The sequence below is a fragment of the Hyaena hyaena genome, unplaced genomic scaffold (genome assembly GCF_003009895.1).
Source record: "Hyaena hyaena isolate Hyena2069 unplaced genomic scaffold, ASM300989v1 scaffold_826, whole genome shotgun sequence".
Lineage (NCBI taxonomy): Eukaryota > Metazoa > Chordata > Mammalia > Carnivora > Hyaenidae > Hyaena > Hyaena hyaena.
This window is the reverse complement of record NW_024081449.1, coordinates 496052-519496: the sequence shown is the minus strand read 5'-3', so window position 1 is coordinate 519496 and position 23445 is coordinate 496052. Positions and strand designations below refer to the sequence as shown.

Sequence of the window (23445 nt, the reverse complement as noted above, 5' to 3'; positions counted from 1 at the left end):
GGGTTAAAGTCATCCAACCATAAATCTTCTTTTCTGGTTTCTTGGTTTTCTCCTACCCTTTTTGTGTTGCCACTTTTGCCTTCCTTCTTTTGTTTTCTTGAGCTATTTGCCCCACTTCCATTATGCTTTGCCTTTCTTGGTCATAAGGTCTCTTTTACACTCAGTGTTATATCTGCTTCTTTTCATTCGGCGGTGCTTTGTTGTTCTGTGCTGCCTTTCTCTCTTTCTCTCTTTCGCAGTGTATTTAATATGTGTTTCACCTTGGCTCTGCTCCTTTGTGCTTCTGAATTGCTGTAGTATCTTCTCACGCATCCTATGTAGACTCAGGGAAAGGAAAGGGAAAAGACGGCTGTTGTAAATCACTAATGAAACAATAGCTCCAAATGCAGATTCACTTAGAAAAGACAGAAATTTCTCTAACGTGTTTCTCCAATTAACAAGTTTCAAGTGCCTGAGTGGCTCAGTCAGTTAAGCATACTACTCTTGATCTCAGCTCGGGTCTTGATTCTGGATTGGGAGTTCAAACCCCATATTGGGTCCCATGCTGGACATGAAGCCTATTTTAAAAAAAAAGTTCTCTTGTTGGGACTATGTCACAGTAAAAAGCTTTTGCACAGTGAAGGAAACCATCAACAAAATAAAAAAGCAACCTACAATGGAAGAAGATATTTGCAAATGATAAATCTGATATGGGGTCAAAATGTAAAATATATAAAGAACTCATACAAGTCAATCACAAAAACAAAACAAAACAAAACAAATGATCAAATTAAATGATGAACAGAAGACCTGAATAGACATGTATTCACAGAGGACATATGGAGGGTCAGCAGGAAAAAGCATATGAAAAGATATTCAACATCAGTAACCATCAGGAAATGCAAACCAAACCCACAGTGAGATATCATCTCACACCTGCCAGAATGGCTATTATCAAAAGACAAGAAATAATAAGTATTGGCAGGGATGTGGAGAATAGGGAACACTTCACAGTATTGTTGGAAAAGTAAATTGGTGTAGCCACTATGGAAAACAGTATAGAGATTCCTCTATTAGAAATACAACTACCTTATGACCCAGCAATTCCAGTTCTAAGTATTTATCAAAAAAAACAAAAACAAAAACAAAAAAACCCCCCCACTAATTTGAGAAGACATATGCACTCTTTTTTAAATGTTTTTTTTATGAGACTCTTTTTTTTTTGTTTTTTTTTTAATGTTTTATTTATTTCTAGGAGAGAGAGAGACAGCGTGAGCAGGGGAGGGTCAGAGAGAGAGGGAGTCACAGACTGAAACAGGCTCCAGGCTCTGAGCTGGCAGTCAGCACAGAGCCTGACGGGGGGTTTGAACCCACGAACCTCGAGATCATGACCTAAGCGAAAGTCGGACGCTTAACCCACTAAGTCACCCAGGCGCCCCTTTTTAAATGTGTTTTTAAATGTTTATTTTTAAAGGAGATAGACAGTGAGTGGGGGAGGAGCAGAGAGAGAGGGAGGCACAGAATCCAAAGCAGGCTTCAGACTCTGAGCTGTAGAGAGCTTGATGTAGGACTTGAACTCAAACCTTGAAATCATGACCTGAGCCTAAGTTGGATGCTCACCAACTGAGCCACCTAGGTGCCCCTAGACATATGCACTCTTATACTCATTGCAGCATTATTTTAAAATATTTTAATGTTGGGGCGCCTGGGTGGCTTAGTCGGTTGAGCGTTCGACTTTCGCTTAGGTCATGATCTCGTGGTTCCTGAGTTCGAGCCCCGCATCAGGCTCTGTGCTGACTGCCAGCTCAGAGCCTGGAGCTTGTTTCGGAGTCTGTGACTCCCTCTCTCTCTGACCCTCCCCTGCTCACGCTGTCTCTCTCTCTCTCTCTCTCTCTCTCTCTCTCAGAAATAAATAAAACATTAAAATATTTTTTAAATTTTTTTAATGTTTTATTTATTTCTAGGAGAGACAGAGAGAGACAGCGTGAGCAGGGGAGGGTCAGAGAGAGAGGGAGACACAGAATCTGAGGCAGGCTCCAGGCTCTGAGCTACCTGTCAGCACAGAGCCCAACGCGGGGCTTGAACCCACGAACCGTGAGATCATGACCTGAGCCAAAGTCAGACATTTAACTGACTGAGCCACCCAGGTGCCCAATATTCATTGCAGCAGTATTTACAGTAGCCAAGATATGGAAGCAATCTAGGTTTCCATTGATAGATACATGGATTGTGTATATGTGTGTGTGTGTGTGTGTGTGTGTTTGTATACATGAGTACATATATACATTCATAAATATACACACATACATATGTACACAATGGCATATTACTTAGCCATAAAAAGAATGAAATCTTGTCATTTGCAACAGCAATGACAGACTTAGACTAGGGGCCACTGTGCTAAGTGAAATAAGTCAGCTAGAGAAAGACAAATACTACATAACTTGACTTATACATGAAATTTAGGAAACCTAACAAATGAACAAACAAAAAAAGAAACAGACATAGATACAGAGAACAAACTGATGATTGCTAGAGGGGAGGGGTTTGATGAAATAGGTGAAGCAGATTAAAAGGTACAATTGTCTAGTTATAAAATAAATAAGTCATGGGAATGTAATGTACAGCATGAAGAATTAGTCAATAATATTGGTAAATACTATGGTGACAGACAATAACTAGACTTACTGTAGTGAGTATTTCATAATATATTTGAATATTGATTCACAATGTTGTACACTCAAATATAATACAATACAATGTTAGTTTTTTAAATAGTTTATTGTCAGGTTGGTTTCCATATAACACCCAGTGCCTATCCCTACAAGTGCCCTCCTCCATGCCCATCACCCTCCTTCCCCTCCCCTCCATACCCATCAGTCCTCAGTTTGTTCTCAACATTCAAGAGCCTCTCATGGTTTGCCTCCCTCCCTCTCCCCAACTATTTCCCCCCTTTCTCTCCCCCACGGTCCTCCGTTAATTTCCTCCTAATCCTCCTATATGTGCAAACATATGGTAGCTGTCCTTCTCTGTCTGACTGATTTCATTCAGCATAACACCCTCAAATTCCATCCATGTGGCTACACATGGCCAGATTTCATTCTTTCTTTCCATCGTATAGATAAACTACATCTTCTTGATCCATTCGTCCGTTGATGGACACTTAGTCTCTTTCCATGTTTTGGCTATTGTTGAGAGTGCTGCTATGAACACTGGGGTCCATGTGCCCCTGTGCATCAACACTCCTGTATCCCTTGGGTAAATTCCTAGCAGTGCTATTGCTGGGTCATAGGAGAGTTCTACTGTTAATTTTTTGAGGAACCTCCACACTGTTTTCCAGAGGGCCTGTGCCAGTTTACATTCTCACCAACAGTGTAGGAGGGTGCCCGTTTCTCCACATCCTTGCCAGCATCTAGAGTCCCCTGATTTGCTCATTTTAGCCACTCTGACCGGCGTGAGGTGGTATCTCAGTGTGGTTTTGACTTGTATTTCCCTGATGACGAGGGACGCTGAGCATTGTTTCATGTGTCTGTTGACCATCTGTCCTCTTTGGAGAAGTGTCTGTTCATAACTTCTGCCCATTTCTTCACTGGATTGTTTGTTTTTCAGGTATGAAGTTTGGTGAGTTCCTTATAGATTTTGAATACTAACCCTTTATCTGATATGTCATTTGCCACTATCTTTTCCCATTCCGTTGGTTGCCTATTAGTTTTGTGGGTTGTTTCCTTTGCTGTGCAGAAGCTTTTAATCTTGATGAGGTCCCACTAGTTCATTTTTGCTCTTGATTCCTTTGCTTTTGGGGATGAGTCAAGTAAGAAATTGTTGCGGTGGAGGTCAAGGAGGTTGTTTCCTGCTTTCTTCTCTAGGGTTTTGATGGCTTCCTGTCTCACGTTCCGGTTCTTTTATCCATTTTGAGTTTATTTTTGTGTATGGTATGAGCAAATGATCTAGTTTCATTCTTCTGCATGTGGCTGTCCAGTTCTCCCAGCACCATCTGTTAAAGAGGCTGTCTTTTTTCCATGTTAATTATTTTTTTAATATTTATTTTTAGTATTATGTTGTAAATTCCAGTGTAATTAATATGTAGTTAACATAAGTTCCAGTATAGTTAATATTATGTTTTCAATTCCAGTATATGTATAAGTTCATAACATACAGTTATATTAGTTTGTTTATTAATTATTTAAAAAAAATCTCCCTGGCTTGTGTCCAGAGATTCTCATTGTTTTAAATGACCTTAGGCTGGCCCTCCAAATATGATTATAAATAATCATATAAATATGATTATAAATAATCATATAAATATGATTATAAATAATCATATAAATATGATTATAAATAATCATATAAATATGATTATAAATAATCATATAAATATGATTATAAATAATCATATAAATATGATTATAAATAATCATATAAATATGATTATAAATAATCATATAAATATGATTATAAATAATCATATAAATATGATTATAAATAATCATATAAATATGATTATAAATAATCATATAAATATGATTATAAATAATCATATAAATATGATTATAAATAATCATATAAATATGATTATAAATAATCATATAAATATGATTATAAATAATCATATAAATATGATTATAAATAATCATATAAATATGATTATAAATAATCATATAAATATGATTATAAATAATCATATAAATATGATTATAAATAATCATATAAATATGATTATAAATAATCATATAAATATGATTATAAATAATCATATAAATATGATTATAAATAATCATATAAATATGATTATAAATAATCATATAAATATGATTATAAATAATCATATAAATATGATTATAAATAATCATATAAATATGATTATAAATAATCATATAAATATGATTATAAATAATCATATAAATATGATTATAAATAATCATATAAATATGATTATAAATAATCATATAAATATGATTATAAATAATCATATAAATATGATTATAAATAATCATATAAATATGATTATAAATAATCATATAAATATGATTATAAATAATCATATAAATATGATTATAAATAATCATATAAATATGATTATAAATAATCATATAAATATGATTATAAATAATCATATAAATATGATTATAAATAATCATATAAATATGATTATAAATAATCATATAAATATGATTATAAATAATCATATAAATATGATTATAAATAATCATATAAATATGATTATAAATAATCATATAAATATGATTATAAATAATCATATAAATATGATTATAAATAATCATATAAATATGATTATAAATAATCATATAAATATGATTATAAATAATCATATAAATATGATTATAAATAATCATATAAATATGATTATAAATAATCATATAAATATGATTATAAATAATCATATAAATATGATTATAAATAATCATATAAATATGATTATAAATAATCATATAAATATGATTATAAATAATCATATAAATATGATTATAAATAATCATATAAATATGATTATTTATGAAGCCATACCTGATTCTTCCCATGAACATAACTGATTATTTTAGAGACTTGTAATGGCAGAGATATTCTAAGAAGCAGCTTCTTTGAACCACTTTGAAATAGGTTTTCAAATTTTCATACACATAATATGCTTCAATACTCCATATGACAAAAAGTTTCAAGTAGTGTTACCCTAGTGTTCAAGAAAAGGGTCAAGGAGTCAATATGAGAAAACTTATTGTGGGGCTACTATGTACCATATCCTATGCTGGGTGCTGGTAACTTCTGGAGTGGGCATATGTAGTACCTGCCCTGTGACCTGCCCTGGTCACAGTCTAACACAGAACTCACATTCATCTATCAGTTCGTTCATTTATTTATGTCACATGAATAAACAGTTGTAGACCTTGATTTAACTAGTTCACAGCCAAAGTGTTGCTTACTATCCATGGGAACTCCTCCTTTAGATAAGGAACTCACATTTTACATATAAAAAGAATGATATGTAAAACCATTGCATACCATACTATGTAAAATTTCATTTGATACAAAAATGTCAGATTTTGAATTAATACAAGATTTTCAAAATAACCAAGACCTTTTCATAGTTACCCTAACTATTGGAAGATTGGACCAGATAATATCTAAGACCCTTCTCAGTTATTTAAAAAAAAGTCTTCTGATCTTTTTCATGTCTGTTTTATAATAAATGTTATTAATAAATTGTTCTCCATCGGCAAGAATCTTATATCTGAAAGACCTTTACATAACTCAGACAAGATTAAATTATAGTTTTTGGACCAAATATCACATTTTCATTTCAGTTATAACAGTGCTCCCAAATAGTACTGGACATAGGTCTGGGTTTGTCCTTATAAATCAGTGTAATTCTCTGGCCTTGAATAATTATGTCAAAATAATTCACCTTTATTCATAATTGGATGTTTAAATAAAAAGTCTGTCATTACCGTTGCATAGTCTGAAACAAACTGCTTAGTTGATGCAACTAAATATGTTTTCCAACAATGTGTTTAAGAATACTAATTAATTGGGGCACCTGGGTGGCTCAGTTGATTAAGCATCCGACTTCGGATCAGGTTGAGATCTCACGGTTTGTGGGTTCGAGCCCTGCATCGGGCTCTGTGCTGACAGCTAGCTCAGAGCCTGGAGCCTGCTTCAGATTCTGTATCTCCCTCTCTCTCTGACCCTCCCCTGCTCATGCTGCCTCTCTCTGTCTCTCAGAAATAAATCAAACATTAAAAAATACGAATTAATTACCAAAAATAATCCTGTTCTAAATCAAATTTTTGTTGGTAAAGGAGAAAGATTAAAAGAAATATCTCAGATTGGAGGGGAAGGAGTCCAAAAAGCAAAGAAGCTCCTTCATTCCGTGTCTGTGTTTCATTTTTCACTTGGACACTATGTCAGCATTTCCTTTAGCACATGCAGAGTATCTGATAATTCACAGGACAGCTGCATTGACTCACCTGGAAATGTAACACATTTTTATAGTTGTTGTCACCCTTAGGATCTTGGTGTGACAGACAAATGTTGGCTGAAAGGCTGGTGTAGAAGAATGTGGATCAGCTTTGAAGGGTCAGAGGTTAGACTCAAGTATAGAGCTATTATCAAGTTTTAGCTACTGATATTTGGTTCTAGTAAATGGAACAAAAAAACTATAAACAAGCGCCAAGCAGGTTAGATTTTTTTTTTCATATTAATAGTGACAAGATATAATTTTAATAGAAAATGATAGATTAGTGGCTCTTTACATATTATTGATTTAAAAATTAGAGTAAGTTTCATTTGCAGCAACATGGATGGAGCTAGAGAGTATTATACTAAACAAAATAAGTCAGGCAGAGAAAGGCAAATACTATATTACTTTATTCACATGTGGAATTTAAGAAGCAAAACAGATGAACATAGGTGAAAGGAAAAAAAAAAAGAAAGGGAGGCAAACCAAGGGTCTATTAACTATAGAGACCAAACTGAGGGTTGCTATATAAGGGAGGTGTGTGGGGGAATGGGTTACATGGGTGATGGGTATTAAGGAGGGGACTTGTGATGAGCACTGCGTGTTATATGTAAGTGATGATTCAATGAAAACAATATTGCACTATATGTTGACTAACTAGAATTTAAATGAAAACTTGAAAAAAAATAAAATTAAAAAGATAAAAATTAGAGTAAAATTAAATATTCTCATCATGCAATAAAGAGAAGAGGTAATAAAAGAGAAGAGGAAAAGTATAATTTTCCCTTCAAAAACCACCCTTTGAATGTTAGAATGGAACTCCTCTTGTATTACCAGCTATGTATTGATCAGTTTTGTTGAATAGAATTGATTTTCAGGGGATTTGTTGGCAATCTGTAACTAGAAGTTTAAATATAACTAGAATTGTTTTAGATGTGTACAATGAAACATATTTTTGTGTATGCCATTTAAGATAAGCTTTAAATTTACTAATAGCACTCATATTTCTGCTATAAACTCAGCATGTATTATTTTTAAGTTTTATGTGGTTTATGTCATCCATTATCTAGTAGATTATGTAGTTTATGTCATAAATTGTATGGTTTATGTGGTTGAATAAATGATGTGGTTTATGTCATCCATTATCTAGTAAAAATGGATAAAATTATGGACAAAGATGCACTTCACATCATCCATAGTTTATGAATTCTATGAATAAAATATTTAACAAATATCTGAATTTGAGAAGCCAAATGATTGGATTCTGAGAACCATGATTCCTCCATTAAATTCATATATATTGGCAAGCACATTTGAAAAATGTGTTATGCCAATTTACTTAATTCAAGTTGTAAGAGGAGATTCGCATCAAAATTATAAATGAGAGCCACATACACAAGTTACTATAGAACTTCTTCCTTCTGCTTCATGTTATTTTTGTGGTCCAGATTTGAGTCTCCCTCTAATAGCACTGGACCTGGAGTCAGAAGATCTAGATTCCGGTTCTGGCTTCACTGGTGACTGACAATGTGACATTGAGTAAATCCTTTTATCTTGGGCTCAAGGTTCCCATATGTGAAATGAGCCTAACAGTATTATCCTACCTAATGATAGAATTGGAAAAAGGATTAAGTAGAATTAAGTAAAAGAGTGGACAAAGAGCTCTGAAAACTGTCATCACCCCAAGTAAATTGCAATAAAAATAAGGTAGGCAAATTTACCAAATACTTATTAATAGAAAAAAATTCTTACTTTCCACTAACACAAACTGAAATTTTACTTGCAAAAAATATAGGAGGGAAACATGAGTATGGAATATGATCCTATGGATGTCTATTTCCTTCCTCACCCCTCTTTGTCTAGTTAACTTTACTCATACTTTCTCAGAAGAATCATACCCAATGGCTTAATCTTTCACTTGTACACCATTACAGTGGGTAATTATGCACTATCCCTATTATACAACCCAATTCTCACCAGACTTCTTTTTCATAGCCCATATCGCCTTTCATAATATCTACTCTTGTGCATATTTGATTGTGTCTCCCATCAGGTCACAAGCTTCATGAGGGTTTCAATTTGTTGTGCTCGCATACCTGAACACCATAGAGTATATGGCACCAAATCATCATTGCATGATTGTTGGATAAGTTTCAGCTGTTAATATATTTATCTAAATCAGTTTGAGTCACTAACCAAAAATTGGGTTCAGGATTGCTCAAAAGGTCAACACAGGAATCTGCAGAGATAAAGGAATTGTCAGTCATTCTACCTGAACTTGCACTAATTATGGGTGCTTTAAACACAGATGCAGATTGCCATTTTTGAGGCCCAGGGTTAAAAGTAAATACAGTTCTTTCAGAGTCAGAGGAAAAGGATTTCTGGTTTTAGTACTGTTTATGAACTGCAGTCAGTCATCTTAGATGCAAAAATCTTCTGGTTGTAAATAAATTTTGAGTCAAATGTTTCATTATTCATTTATAAATAATTCCTTTAAGTAGGATGACATTTTCAGAGACAAGTCCATATCTTAAAGGTTTTATTTTTAACTTGAACTGGGCTTATTTACATGATCACATTTTCAGATTTATTGAGGCCAAGCCTAGCACATCAACAAGATTGCTCTGTGGGCTTATCCCTGGACCCAGAGGCTTATGAGTTCCTGTCACAGCTCTGCATATAACTTCTCTGTGGCCTTGCACCAGTCAGTAAGCACTTCTGGACTTTAATGTCCCAGTCATGTAATTGGGATTATAATATGTGTGCCTTCCCTGCCTCACTTGAACAGGGAGAGGATTAATGAATAGACTGACTTGACCCTACCAGGGAGAAAAAACTAAATCACTTGCTTTTTATGGGGTTCATTAACTATTTGAAGGTGGTAGCTATTTAGTGCTTGGAAAAGACAATTTACTAAATGACCTCAGGTTAGCCTCAAAGATATAATGCACTTCTCCAAAGTGAGAAATTGTTCATTTCCTGCTGGCAGGAGCAAGCATCCAACCTTGTATATCACTCTGCAGGAGTAGGTTTCATAAATGTGCATATTAGTCATATCACTTTGTTAATACCTGATAAAAATAATGCTGGCATAATTGTATTAAAAATATATTAAAATGGGTTTTACAGTTAGGTAACATTTGTTCAAATGAGACTCACTCTGCTGTACTTAACATTTATGTTATTTTGCACTTCTAATTACTTTCTTGGGGAAAATGTTCAAGCAAATTCTTGAAAAAAATTGTTTTTGAAAACTTTTTTTATGTTTGTTATTTTTGAGAGAGACAGAGCGTGAGCAGGGGAGGGGCAGAGAGAGGGACACACAGAATCCAAAATAGGTTCCAGACTCTGAGCTGTCAACGCAGAGCCTGACAGACAGCACACAGCCTGATGTGGGACTGAAAACTCACAAACTGTAAGATCATGACCTGATTCAAAGTCATACACTTAACTCAACGAGCCACCCAGGTGTAACCAAGCAAATTTTAAATCATATTTGTTTTTATCATAGCAATGATTGTTTAATTAGCCCTCAACATATATATGCACAAAGTCTTTACATTTTAAAATTAAAAAGCCTTTTTTAATTAATTTATGTAACTACCATGTAAAGGTCTGTAAAACATGATTTATGTTATAAAAGAAGTCTCTATACTTGAAAAGTTTAGAAAGTACTGTCCAATAACAAGTCTGACTATATTTAGAATGCAAGTCTGTCTATATTTAGCAGTCCTTTCCCTGACTATAACAGACTTAAGGTAACATTTCTGATTTTCCCCAATGTTTTTACTTTTACTACTTCTGTTTCATTAACTAATTTTCTGATCTTTGTTGGTCAAAATTGGGTTCAGAAAGCAGTATCTTTCTTTTAGCTCCTCACACAGGGATTCTTATCAACGCACACCAAGAATTTATCAGATACGCTAAGTTTAGCAAATAGATTTCTTTGAGATGCATAGCTTTTTGAAGCCCTCCATAATTGCCCTATCTTGAGATGGTATATGGGAATGTGTTTAACACAATGTCTAGTAGCAACATAGTAGATATTCAGTAAATCTAAGTTTTCATTCCCATTTTGCCTTTAAAACATTTGTATCAGGGGGCACTTGGGTGGCTCAGTGGGTTAAGCGTCCGACTTCGGCTCAGGTCATGATCTAATGGTTTGTTGGTTTGAGGCCCGCGCCAGGCTCTGGGCTGACAGCTTCAGATTCTGTGTCTCCCTCTTTCTCTGACCCTCCCCTGCTCTCTCTCGCTCTGTCTCTCTCTCTCTCTCTCTCTCTCTCTCAGAAATAAATAAAACATTTGTATCAGGAGTGTGACTTTCATAGCCTCCAAATGGTCAAATCCCCTGAGTAGTCTCAGGTCTCTTTCTTTCTCCTTTAATCCAAGTTTTCTACTCATAGCACTGTTTTTTCTCCAATCCAGGTTTCTTTTCATGAAATATGCATTGTCATCTCTGAAATCTAGATGCAAGTTTATCTATCAAATACGGGAAATTTATTATTTCCTTTGTCTAGAATGTCCTTGCTCTTTCTGCTCTTCAAGACTCTTATTTAAGGACCACCTACTTTAGTAATCTTTCCCTAACCCTCTGGTTTGATTTAGATGTCCCTCATCTCTTTTGTAATAAAAACCCATATGTATCTCTATTAGTATTAAAAATACTATAGTTGTTAGCTCCTTAATCTGCCTCATCCACTAGACTGTAGGTCTTAGCCACTGAGGTTCACATGCACTGTATTTCATCTCCGTAATCCAGGGCTTAGTACGTGATTAGCATTCAATAAATGATATTTACTGATTCTATAAATAAAGTTGCATTTATTTTCTTGTGTTAGTATATTAAATTTATTACCCATTGTGCTTTGGAGTATAGACATCTCAGATCATAACTCATTCCTGCCTCTCCTTTATAAATGGATTTCTCATGTAAATTATTGAGTATTTCCTTCATTGTGAGTCTTCTTCCAATATCATTCATGTCCTCCAAAGTAACCCTTCTATTTTTATAGTTTTAACTGTGCATTTTAACCTTACCACTTTCATTTCCCATGTAAAGCCTTCTTGGTCAAAGCTGTAAATTTCTGGGCAAACATATTGATTCTTACATTCATATAATCACCACCAACATCAAGAAATATGCATTTTCAGCTCCCTTAGAATCTCTGTCCCCTCCCAATCACCACCACTTCCCCTAAAGGTAACTATTATTTTAACTTCTAACACCATTATTACTTATCTATTTTTTATAGCCTAAGATAAAAATTATAAAAGTGAGAATTACTCATTTGTAGAATAAGATAAACCTTGGGGGAAATAGAAATTTTGTATATTAATTATATTTATCTTAAGAGAACTTTATTTTTTTTAAATATTTTTACTTATTTCTAGGCGAGAGAAAGAGAGACAGCGTGAGCAGGGGAGGGTCAGAGAGAGAAGGAGTCACAGACCGAAACAGGCTCCAGGCTCTGATCTGGCAGTCAGCACAGAGCCCGACGCGGGGCTCGAACCCGCGAACCGCGAGATCATGACCTAAGCGAAAGTCGGACGTTTAACCGACTAAGCCACCCAGGCGCCCCAAGAGAACTTTATAACATACATACACACACATATATGAAGTCACTTTACAACTTAGGTTCATAAAAATGAAAAGGATTGCAATAAAAATATCCCCCTCAGTGTATAGGGAAAAATATGTAACAGTCTGAGAAACAAAATTTGGGATTTAAAAAAAAACTTCTTTCTATTTTCAAAGTATTATACATTCTCTCAGATTTTGTATATCCAGCTTACTGATGGGGACACATTGGAGCTTTTTAAGCTCTTAGTTTTGTGACTCAGAGTACTGCTATGCCATGGCCAATGGTGGATTAAACTGGATGAATATTATTATTGGAATAGTTCTATGACTGTTTATGTAGATATAGTTTCTCTTTAAAAAAAAAAACTTTTTAAGTTTATTTATTTATTTTGAAAGAGAGAGACAGCATGAGTAGGGGAGGGGTAGAGAGAGGGAGACAGAGAGAGAGAATCCCAAGCAGACTCCATGCTGTTGGTGCAGAACCTGACATAGGGCTTGATCCCACGGACAGTGAGATCATGATCTGAACCTAAATCAAGAGTTGGATGCTCAAGTGACCAAGACTCTATCATTAAGAATCTCGTGGTTTGTTTCCCTCTCTTCTCTTTTTCCTCCCACTTCCCATATGTTCATTTGTTTGTTTCTTAAATTCCACATATGAGTGAAATAATATGGTGTTTGTCTTTCTCTGATTGACTTACTTCTCTTAGTTTATACATTCTAGCTCCACCCATGTCATTGCAAATGGCAAGATTCCACTATTTTTGATGGCTGAGTAATATATACAATATATATGTATACCAAATCTTTATCCATTCATTAGTCAATGGACATTTGGGCTCTCTCTATAGATCGGCTATTATTGATAATTCTGCTCTAAATATTGGGATGCATGTACTCCTTTGAATCTGTACTTTGGTATCCTTTGGGTAAGTACCTAGTAGTATATTGCTAAATCGTAGGGTAGTTTTATTTTTAGTTTCTTGAGGAACCCCCCATACTGTTCTTCATAGTGACTGTACCAGTTTGCTTTCCCACCAGCAGTGCAAAAGGGTTGCCCTTTCACTGCATCTTTGCCAACACCGGTTTTTTTCTTGTGTTGTTCATTTTTGCCATTCTGACAGGTGTGAGATGGTATCTCATTATGGTTTTGATTTGTATTTCCCTGATGATTAGTGATGTTGAGCATCCTTTCATGTGTCTGTTAGCCATCTAGATGTCTAAGGAGAAGAATTAATTGACATTACTTGAGAGATGTTGAGAGTGGAGATCATGTGAAACTACTCAGTGATGTCCATATGTTTTTATAACTATTCCTGTGGCTGTATCACTTTGTTTTAAATTTTTACATATATATGATATATATTCAAGTGTATATCATAGTGATTCAATATTTTTATATATTGTTAAATGGTCCCCATGATAAATCTAGTTACCACCGTACAAAGTTATTTCAATATTATTGACTACATTCCCTATGCTGTGCATTGTATCTTCATGACTTATTTATTTTATAACTGGGGGTTTGTATCTCTTGATCCCCCTTTCCTATTTTGCCTGCCCGCCCAAAACCTTCCACGTTCTGGCAACCAACAATTTGTTTACTATACCTATGAGTCTATTTTTGTTTTGTTTTGTTTTTTTAGATTCCACATTTAGGTGAAATCATATAGTATTTATGTTCCTCTGACTTATTTAGTATAATACCTTCTAGGTCCATTCATGTTGTCACAAATGGAAGGGTTCATTGCTTTTTTATGGCTAAGTAATATTCCATTGTATATACCCCACATCTTAATTATCCATTCATTTATCAGTGGATACTTAGGTTGCCTCCATATCTTTGTTACTGTAAATAATGTGGCAATGAGTATAGTGTGCATGTATCTTTTTATATTGGTGTTTTCATTTTCTTTGGCTAATCACCTAGAAGTGAAATTGCTGTCATATGATAGTTCTCTTTATATATATTTTTTTGAGGAACCTCCATACTATTTTCCATAGGAGTTACACAAATTTATATTCCTATCAATGGTGTACAAAGGTTCCCTTTTCCCTACATCCTCGTCAATAGTTACTCTTTCTTGTCTTTTCAAGAATAGCTGTTCTGACAGGTGTGAGATGACTTCTCATTGTGTGTTTGATTTGCATTTCCCTGATGGTTAGTGACATTGAGCATCTTTTCATGTGTCTGTTGGGTAACACTATGTCTTTTTTGGAAAAATGTCTATTGAAGTATTCTACCCATTTTAAAATCGAGTTATTATTATTTTTGGATAATCAATTACATTCCTTATGTATTTTGGACATTAACCCCTTATCAGATGTATGATTTGCAAATATCGTCTCCTATTTAGTAGGTTGCTTTTTTATTTTGTACATGGTTTTTCCTTCATTGTGCAAAAGTTTTTAGTTTGGTATAATCAAATTTGAATATTTTAGCTTTTATTGCCCTTGTCTGAGGAGATTGTTTTAAAAAATATTGTGAAGACCAATGTCAAAGAGCATTCTGCCTATGTTTTCTAAGAGTTTTATGGTATCAAGTCTTACATTCAAGTTTTTTAAAAAATATTTTTATTTATTTCTAGGAGAGAGAGAGAGAGAGAGACAGTGTGAGCAGGGGAGGGTCAGAGAGAGAGGGAGATACAGACTCTGAAATAGGCTCCAGGCTCTGAGCTGGCAGTCAGCAGAGAGCCCGACCCGGGGCCCGAACCCACGAACCACGAGATCATGACCTAAGTGAAAGTCGGACGCTTAACCGACTAAGCCACCCAGGCGCCCCTACATTCAAGTTTTTAATACATTTTGAATTTATTTTTGTATATGGTATAAGATAGTGGTCCAATTTCATTCTGTTGCATGTAGCTGTCCAGTTTTCCTAACACAATTTATTTAAGAAACTGTGTTTTACCTATTGTGTATCCTGCCTCTCTTATCATAGACAAATTGATCATGTTATTTGTGAGTTTTTTTTCTGGGCTTTCTATTCTATCCCATTGGTCAATGTGTTTTTACAGTAACCAAAAGTGCCATACTTTTTGGTTACTGTAGCTTTGTAGTATAGTTTGAAATCATGGAGTATGTTACCTGCAGCTTTGTTCTTTTTTTCTCAAGATTGCTTTGGTTATTTGGGGGTGTTTTCTGGTTCCATAAAAGTTTTAGGATTTTTTTGTTCCAGTTCGGTGGAAAATGCCATTGAACTTTTTATAGGAATTGCAATGAATCTGTAGCTTGTTTTGGATAATATGTACATTATAACAATATTAATTCTTCCAGTCAATGAGCATGGTGTATCTTTCCATTTATTTGTATTTACTTCAGTTTCTTTCATCAGTATTTTATTGTCATCAGAGTGCAGGTCTTTCACCTCCTTGGTTAAATTTATTTCTTCATATTTTATTTTTTCTGATGTAGTTGTAAATGGGGTTGTGTTCTTAATTTCTCTTTCTGATAGCTTGCTATTAGTGTATAGAAACAACTGATTATGTTAATTTTATATTCGGCTACACTTTACTGAATTCATTTATTAGTTCTAATAGTTTTTTTTTTTTCCTTTTGGTGGAATCTTTAAGGTTTTCTACATGTGGTATCATGTCATTTGCAAATAGTGACCATTTAACTTCTTTCTTTCCTCCAGTTTAGATGCTTTTAGTTGTTTTTTTTTTCTTGCTATGGGTCGGGCTTCTAATACTATACTGAATAAAAGTGGCAAGAGTGGGCATCATTGTTTTGTTTCTGATTTTAGTAGAAAAATTTCAACTTTTCACCATTTAGTATGATGATAACTATAGGTTTGTCATATATAACCTTTATTATTTTGAGGTATATTCCCTATAAACACACTCTGTTGAAGATATTTATCCTAAATTGATGTTGAATTTTGTTAAATGCTTTTTCTGCATTTTTGAGATGATCATATAATTTTTATCATTCTTTTTGTTAATGTGCTATATCACAGTATATGATCCTTTTAGTGTATTGTTGAATTCAGTCCACCAATATTCTGCTGAGAATTTTTGCATCCATGTTTTTAAGGGATATTGGCCTATATTTTTCTTTTTCTTTCTTTCCGTGTCTGTCTGTCTGTCTCTCTCTTTATCCCTCTCTCCCTCTTTCTCTATCATCTTCTCTCTCCCTATTTGTGAGGGTATGAGTGTGTGTGCGTGCATGTGTTGTCTTTGTCTGTTTTGGTGTCAGGGCAATGCTGACCTCATAAAATAATTTTGGAAGCATTTCTCCCTCTTCAATTTCTTGATAATTTGAGAAGGATAAGTATTAACTCCTTTGTAAATGTTTGGTGTAATTCACCTGTGAAGCTGTATTGTCTGGACTTTTTTGGGGGAGGGGAGTTACTGATTCAGTTTTGCAGTTTATTTGTCTATTCAGAGTTTCTATTTCTTTGTGATTCACTACTGAAAGATTGTGTGTTCCTAGGAATTCATCCATATCTGTTTTCCAATTTGTTGATGTTTGTAGTAGTCTCTTATAATCCTTCGTATTTCTGTGGTGTTCATTGTTACTTCTCTTTCATTTCTGATTTTATTTATTTGGGTCTTCTTTTTCTTGATACATCTAGCTTGAGGTTTATCAATTTTGTTTATATTTTCAAAGAACTAACTTTTAGTTTCATTTATCTTTCCTTCCTTCCTTTTCTTTCTTTCTTTCTTTCTTTCTTTCTTTCTTTCTTTCTGTCTGTCTGTCTGTCTGTCTGTCTTTCTGTCTTTCTTGTTGTCTCTATTTTATTTATTTCCACTCTAGTCTTTAGTATTTCCTTCCTTCCTTTAACTTGGGGCTTTGTTTGTTCTTCCTTTTCTAATTCCTCTAGGTATAAAGTAAAATTGTTTACTTGGTAATATTTTTTTTATAGCTTATAGTCAAGTTGGTTTACATACAACACCCAGAGCTCATCCTAACAATTGCCCTCCTCCATGCCCATCACCCCCCTTCCCCTCTCCACCACCCCCATCAGCCCTAGTTTGTTCTCAGCATTCAATAGTCTCTCATGGTTTGCCTCCCTCCTTCTCCTCAACTATTTTTCACCTTCTCCAGCTTCATCCTCCGTTAGCTTCCTCTTAATCCACCTGTATGTGCAAACATATGGTATTTGTCCTTCTCTGCCTGATTTATTTCCGCTCAGCATAACACCCGCTAGTTCCATCCATATTGCTACGCATAGCCAGATTTCATTCTGTCTCATTGCCATGTAGTATTCCATCGTATGGATAAACTACATCTTCTTGATCCATTCGTCCGTTGATGGACACTAGGTTCTTTCCATGTTTTGGCCATTGTTGAGAGTGCTGCTATGAACATCGGGGTCCATGTGCCCCTATGCATCAGCATTTCTGTATCCCTTGGGTAAATTCCTAGCAGTGCTATTGCTGGGTCATAGGGGAGTTCTATTGTTAATTTTTCGAGGAACCTCCACACTGTTTTCCAGAGGGGCTGCACCAGTTTACATTCCTACCAACAGTGTAGGAGGGTGTCTGTTTCTCCACATCCTCGCCAGCATCTAGAGTCCTCTGATTTGCTCATTTTAACCACCCTACCGGCGTGAGGTGGTATCTCAGTGTGGTTTTGATTTGTATTTCCCTGATGACGAGGGACGCTGAGCATCGTTTCATGTGTCTGTTGGCCCTCTGGATGTCCTCTTTGGAGAAGTGTCTGTTCATAACTTCTGCCCATTTCTTCACTGGATTGTTTGTTTTTCAGGTATGAAGTTTGGTGAGTTCCTTATAGATTTTGAATACTAACCCTTTATCTGATATGTCATTTGCTACTATCTTTTCCCATTCCGTTGGTTGCCTATTAGTTTTGTGGGTTGTTTCCTTTGCTGTGCAGAAGCTTTTAATCTTGATGAGGTCCCACTAGTTCATTTTTGCTCTTGATTCCCTTGCTTTTTGGGGTGGGTCAAGTAAGAAATTGTTGCGGTGGAGGTCAAGGAGGTTGTTTCCTGCTTTCTTCTCTAGGGTTTTGATGGTTTCCTGTCTCACGTTCCGGTTCTTTTATCCATTTTGAGTTTATTTTTGTGTATGGTGTGAGCAAATGATCTAGTTTCATTCTTCTGCATGTGGCTGTCCAGTTCTCCCAGCACCGTCTATTAAAGAGACTGTCTTTTTTCCATTGGATGCTCTTCCCCGCTTTGTCAAAGACTAGTTGGCCATACATCTGTGGGTCCAATTCTGAGATCTCTATTCTATTCCATTGGTCTATGTGTCTGTTTTTGTGCCAATACCATACTGTCTTGATGATTACAGCTTTTTAGTAGAGGCTAAAGTCTGGGATGGTGATGCCTCCTGTTTTGGTTTTCTTCTTCAATATTACTTGGCTATTCAGGGTCTTCTGTGGTTCCATACAAATATTAGGATAGTTTGTTCTAGATTTGAGAAGAATGCTCGTGCACTTTTGATTGGGTTTGCATTGAATATGTAGATTGCTTTGGGTAGTGATGACATTTTAACAATATTTATTCTTCCGACCCATGAGCATGGAATGTTTTTCCATTTCTTTGTGTCTTCTTCAATTTCCTTAATAAGTTTTCTATGTTTATACAGATCTCCCATATCTTTGGTTAGGTTTATTCCTAGGTATTTTATGGTTTTTTGTGCAATTGCAAATGGAATCAGTTTCTTTTTTTTTTAATTTTTTAAATGTTTTATTTATTTCTAGGAGACAGAGAGAGAGACAGCATGAGCAGGGGAGGGTTAGAGAGAGAGGGAGACACAGACTCTGAAATAGGCTCCAGGCTCTGAGCTGGCAGTCAGCACAGAGCCCGATGCGGGGCTCGAACTCACAAACCGTGAGATCGTGACCTAAGCGAAAGTCGGACGCATAACCAACTAAGCCACCCAGGCGCCCCAAATGGAATCAGTTTCTTGATTTTCTTTCTGTTGCTTCGTTGTTGGTGTGTAAAAATGCAACCGATTTCTGTATGTTGATTTTGTATCCTGCAGCATTGCTCAATTCATGGATTAGTTTTAGTAGGCTTCTGGTGGAGTCTGTCGGGTTTTCTATGTAGAGTATCATGTCATCTGCGAAGAGTGAAAGTTTGACTTCCTCTTTGGCCATTCTGATGCCTTTGATTTCCTTTTGTTGTCTGATGGCTGATGCTAGGACTTCCAGCACTGTGTTAAACAACAGTGGTGAGAGTGGACATCCCTCTCATGTCCTGATATCAGGGGGAAAGCTCTCAGTTTTTCCCCGTTGAGGATGATGTTACCGGAGGGCTTCTCATAGATGGCTTTTATGATGTTTAGGTAAGTTCCTTCTATCCCGACTTTCTCGAGGGTTTTTATTAAGAAGGGATGCTGTATCTTGTCGAATACTTTTTCTGCATCTATCGACAGGATCATATGGTTTTTATCTTTTCTTTTGTTGATGGGGTGTATCACATTGATTGTTTTGTGGATATTGAACCAGCCTTATAACCCAGGAATGAATCCCACTTGATCATGTTGGATAATTCTTTTTATGTGCTGTTGGATTTGATTTGCAAGTATCTCATTGAGGATTTTTGCATCCATATTCATCAAGGATATTGGCCCGTAGTTCTCTCTTTTTTTTTTTTTTTTTTCCTCTGGGTCTCTGTCTGGCTTGGGAATCAAAGTGATGCTGGCTTTGTAAAATGAGTCCAGGAGTTTTCCTTCGATTTCTATTTTTTAGAATAGCTTGAGAAGAATGGGTATTAATTCTGTTTTAAATGTCTGGTAGAATTTCCCAGGGAAGCCATCTGGCCCAGGGCTCTTATTTGTTGGGAGATTTTGGATAACTGATTCGATTTTTTCACTAGTAATGGGTCTGTTCAGATTATCTATTTCTTCCCATGCGAATTTTGGTAGTGTGTGTTTTTAGGAATTTGTCCATTTCTTCTAAACTGTCCAATTTGTTGGCATATAATTTTTCATAGTATTCCCTGATAATTGCTTGTATTTCTGAGGGGTTGGTTGTAATAAATACTTTTTCATTCATGATTTTGTCAATTTGAGTCTCTCTCCTTTCTTTTTGAGAAGCCAGGCTTCTAGAGGTTTGTCAATTTTGTTTATTTTTTCAGAAAACCAAGTCTTGGTTCCGTTGATCTGTTCAACTATTTTTTTGGTTTCTATATTGTTTATTTCTGCCCTGATTTTTATTATTTCTCTTCTACTGGGTTTGGGGTGTTCCCGTTGCTCTCCCTCTAGTTCCTTTAGGTGCGTTGTTAGATTTTGTACTTGCACTTTTTCTAATTTCTTTAAATAGGCCTGGAGTGCAATGTCCTCTTAGGACTGCCTTTGCTGCATCCCGTAGAGTGTGGATTGTTGTATTTTCTTTCTTTTTTTTTTTTTTGTTTCCATATAATTTTTAGTTTCCTCTCTAATTGCCTGATTGGCCCATTTGTTCTTTAGTAGGGTGTTCTTTAACCTCCGTGTTTTTGGAGGTTTTCCAGACTTCTTCCTGTGGTTGATTTCAAATTTCATAGCATTGTGATCTGAAAGTGTGCATGGTGTGATCTCAATTCTTTTATATTTACTGAGGGCTGCTTTATGTCCCAGTATGTGATCTATCTTGGAGAATGTGCCATGCGCACTTGAGAAGAAAGTAAATTCCCTGGCCTCAGGATGTAGAGTTCTAAATATATCTGTCAATCCATCTGGTCCAATGTGTCATTCAAGCCCATTGTTTCTTTAGTGATTTTCTGTCTAGTTGACCTATCCATTGGTGTAAGAGGAGTATTAAAGTCTCCTGCTATTAGCACATTCTTATCCATAAGATTGTTTCTGTTTGTGATTGTGTTATATAAATATTTAGGTGCTCCAGTACTTGGTGTGTAGACATTTATAATTGGTAGCTCTTCCTGACGGATAGACCCTGTATTTGTTATATATAGCCCTTCTTTTTCCCTTGTTTACTGCCTTTACTGTAAAGTCCAGTTTGTCTGGTATAAGAATAGCTACTCCAGCTTTCTTTTGACTTCCAGTAGCATGACAGATATTTCTCCATCCCCTTACTTTTAATCTGCAAGTGTCCTCCAGTCTAAAATGTGTGTCTTGTAGACAGCAAATAGATGGATTTTGTTTTGTTATCCATTCTGCTACCCTATGTCTTTTGATTGGAGCATTTAGTCCATTTACATTCAGTGTTATTATTGAAAAATATGGGTTCAGAGTCATCATGTCCTTTGTGGGATTCATGGTTGTGTTGGTGTCTCTGGTATCTTGTGTTCCTTGCAACATTTCCCTCAGAGAGTCCCCCTCAGGATTTCTTGTAGGGCTGGTTTAGTGGTGATAAATTCTTTCAATTTTTGTTTATTTGGAAAGACTTTTATCTCTCCTTCTATTTTGAATGACAGGCTTGCTGGATAGAGGATTCTTGGCTGCATATTTTTTCTGTTCATCACATTGAAGATCTCCTGCCATTCCTTTCTGGCCTGCCAGGTTTCAGTAGATAGGTCAGTCACCACTCTGATAGGTTTCCCTTTGTATGTTATGGCCCTTTTATCCCTATCTGTTTTCACAATTCTCTCTTTGTCCTTATATTTTGCCAGTTTCACTATGATATGCCGTGCAGAAGATTGCTTCAAGTTTCGTCTGAGGGGAGTTCTCTGTGCCTCTTAGATTTCAGTGTCTGTTTCCTTCCCCAGATTGGGGAAGTTCTCTGCTATAATTTGTTCCAGGACTCCTTCAGCACCTTTCCCTCTCTCTTCCTCTTCTGGAATTCCTATGATAGGGATATTGTTTCATTTGATTTTATTACTGAGCTTTTGTACTCTTCTTTCATGTCCCTGGATCAGTTTATCTCTCTTTTTCTCTGCTTCCTATTTTTCTATAATTGTGTCTTCTAAATCACTTATTCTCCTTTCTGCCTCTTCAATCAGTTCATTGGATGCCTCCAGTTTATTATGTACCTCATTTATAGCATTTTTAAATTCATCACAACTATTTTTAAGCTCCATAGTCTTTGTATCATTAGTTTCTCTGTTGTCTTCCATGTTTTTTTCAAGTCCAGTGATTTTTTTTATGACTATTTTTCTAAATTCTTGTTCAGTTATTTTGCTTATATCTGTTTTGAGCAGTTCTTTAGCTGTCATTTCTTCCTGGATTATCTTTGTAGAAGAAATCTTTCTTTTTATCATTTTGGTTATCTGTCTCTCTTGTTAATTTTGAACACTTGTTGTGCACACTGCCCCTGCGGGTGCTGCTGTATTAACGAGGGCTCTTTGACTGTCCAGGGACTGTCTGTTCTGGACGTGTTCTTTGAATGGTGTCTCTTGGTTTCTCTTGTTGAGACTTTGGTTATTTTGTTTCCCTACTCGTAGTGGTATTTGGGACTGCCCACAATGTGTACTTTGGTTTGTTTCTTGAGGTAGCCCTGGAAAAGATAACAGACAACCACAAGGGAACAAAGGTACACAAACGCACAGACAAATCCAGTATACACACAAACGGAAAGGGAAAAGGAAAAAGAAAAAAAGGAGATGGGACAAAAAACAAAACAATACAAAAAAGAATAAAAAAGAGGAAGGAGGGAAGGCAAATAATAAAAATTAAAATTAATAAAAAATTGAAAAAAGAAGAAAAGAAAAAAGAAAAACCCCAAAAGACAAAGGACAATCTAAAGGCATAAAACCAGAATTCCAAGCTACAAATAAAGAGCCAGGTGTATGCAGTGTTGATGGAGGAGCATATACAAAGACAGAAATGACAGGGCGGGGGGGGGGGGGACGAAATTGGAAATGAAATGACCAGGCAGAGAGATTAAGAGCCACTCAGAGAAACTATGTAGTCTGATTACTCCAGAGAGAGAGAAAAAAGCAGTGGTGGAGGTTTAGAGTGTACATCTAGAGAATGGATTAAATGTGATTGTTAAGCCAACCAGTGACCAGGGTGCTTCAACAGAGTGGAGGGTTATGAATGAGAAAAGGGAGATTATATCTGAA

The 23445-nt window shown here is 35.5% G+C and overlaps 1 protein-coding gene and 1 pseudogene across 3 annotated transcripts in view; one reads left to right on the top strand and one right to left on the bottom strand.

Annotated features, from left to right (window-relative positions):
• SLC44A5 (solute carrier family 44 member 5) overlaps positions 1-23445 on the top strand; it is a 424123-nt gene that overhangs the window by 97730 nt on the left and 302948 nt on the right. The window lies entirely within an intron of this gene.
• The window catches only part of LOC120221809, a 42233-nt pseudogene that overhangs the window by 17779 nt on the left and 1009 nt on the right, over positions 1-23445 (bottom strand).